We start from the raw sequence: 2,500 nt of genomic DNA on the forward strand, positions 1-2,500 counted from the left end.
GGAGAGGGGGAGAGGAGGAGAGGGGGGGAGAGGAGGAGAGGGAGAGGAGGAGAGGGGAGAGGAGGAGGAGGAGAGGGAGAGGGGAGGAGAGGGGAGAGAGGGAGAGAGGAGGAGGGGGAGAGGAGGAGAGGGAGAGGGGGAGAGGAGGAGAGGGGGAGAGGAGGAGAGGAGAGGGGGAGAGAGGAGGAGAGGGGAGAGGAGGAGAGGAGGAGAGGAGGAGAGGAGAGGGGGAGAGGAGGGAGAGGGGGAGAGGAGAGGGGAGGATGAGAGGGGAGAGGAGGAGAGGAGGAGAGGGGGAGGGGGGAGAGGGGGAGAGGGGGAGAGAAGAGGAGAGGGGGAGAGGAGGAGAGGGGGAGAGGAGGAGAGGGGAGAGGAGGAGAGGAGAGGGGGAGAGGAGGAGAGGGGGAGGAGGAGAGGAGAGGGGGAGAGGAGGAGAGGAGAGGGGGAGAGGAGGAGAGGGGGAGAGGAGAGGAGGGGGAAGGAGAGATTGTTTAACATTTCTGTAAGTTGTGTGTGTATGTGAAGTGTTTATATAGTGTGTGTATATGCTGTGTGTTCACTTCTAATGTTGTGTGTTAATATATTGTGTGCGTGTTTGTGTGTGCGTGTGTGACAGTGTGTGTGTGTGTATGTATATTGTGTGTGTGTGTGTGTGCATGTGAGTGTGTGGGTTTAGTGTGTATATCGTCGGTGTGTATGTGCAATGATCCCCTTGTAACTGTCCAGGTAATGTAGTGTGTATATTGTGTGTTTGTGTGTGTGTGTATGTGTGTGTGTGTGTGTATATATATATTGTGTATAGTGTGTAGTTGTGTGTGTGTGTGGTTGTGTGAGTGTGTGTATGTGTGTGTTTGCGTGTGTGTGTGTATATATTGTGTATAATATGTGTGTATATGTGTGTGTGTGCGTGTGTATATATTGTGTATCGTGTGTGTGTGTGTGTGTGTGTGTGTGTGCGTGTGTATATATTGTGTATCGTGTGTGTGTGTGTGCGTGTGTATATATTGTGTATCGTGTGTGTGTGTATATATTGTGTATCGTGTGTGTTGTGTATATATTGTGTATCGTGTGTGTGTGTGTGTGTGTGTGTGTGCGTGTGTATATATTGTGTATAGTGTGGGTGCGTGTGTATAGATTGTGTATACTGTGGTGTGTGTGTGTGTGTGTGTAATGATCACCTTGTCTCCTCTCCAGGTAACAGGTACTTTACGGCCATCTGGCCGACAGGAACTGCGTCTCCACCTTAATGGGCGTCCGCCCTGAGAGCCGTTAACCAGACGGCTCCACAGGGCCGCTCAACTTTATTAGCAATACCTTCAAACACGTTACAAAGACGCTGCATTATTAATAACCAACGTTAAAGGTACAGGTCCCTGATCTGTAGTCCCTTTAGAACGCTCGACCAAGAGGTACGGCAGATTCTTCTCTTCTTCTGGAGAAGATTTTGGTTGAAAAAATGTCCTGATATATTTTCAAGTTTATATTGCTTTTTTTTCTTGAATTATTGAACTGCTTTGACAATGTATTGTTGATACACACACACACACACACACACACCACACACACACACACACACACACACACATACACGTGTCAAGTGTGTGACACGTGAAATAAAAATGAAACAAAAAAATGAAGCAGTAGTATTAAATCTCTCATGTGGAGGAGGATCACTCTTTTCCTCGAAGTATCTCTCTCTCTCTCTAACTCTCTCTCCCCCCAGCCTAGCCTAGCTTAGCTTGGCATAACCTGAGCCATTCTACTCGTTATAACTGAGAGCTGTCCAGTACAGCCAGTCTTATACTGCTAAACTGGAGAGGAGAGGAAGAGAAGAGAAGAGAAGAGAAGAGAAGAGAAGAGAAGAGAAAGAGAATATAGAATAGAAGAGAAGGAGAGGAAAAGAGAGGAGAGGAGAGGAAGAGAAGAGGAAGAGAAGAGGAAGAGAAGAGAAGAGAGGAGAGGAGGGGAGAGGAGAGTCTTGGTTATACTGCTCTTCTCCACAGGATAGAGAGGGACAGGTTAAAGGTCAGAGTTCAGATTGTTGTTTTAACAACAACACATGGAGCGTCTCATGTATTTTAACTCTAAAGCCATATGTTTACCATCTGACCACAAAGAGACAGACGCACGTTCACATCAGACAGACAGACAGACAGACAGACAGACAGACAGACAGACAGACAGACAGACAGACAGACAGACAGACAGACAGACAGACAGGACAGACAGACGGAGGGAGGGAGACAGAGAGACAGAGAGAGAGAGAGAGAGAGAGAGAGAGAGAGAGAGAGAGAGAGAGAGACACGCAGGCAAGGACGCTCTACATGTGGAAAACGTTTAGTGTGGGTTGCCACGGCTACATGGTCGGTGGCGTAAATCAACATCCCTGGACACAAGTGGATACTGCAAGGCATGCTGGGATATGGTTCCGTTGTAATGCCTGGATTCTGGTGGGCGTGGCCAACTGGAGCCCGGTGGGCGTGGCCAACTGGAGTGTTAG

This window comes from Gadus macrocephalus, chromosome 2 (assembly GCF_031168955.1).
Source record: "Gadus macrocephalus chromosome 2, ASM3116895v1".
NCBI lineage: Eukaryota > Metazoa > Chordata > Actinopteri > Gadiformes > Gadidae > Gadus > Gadus macrocephalus.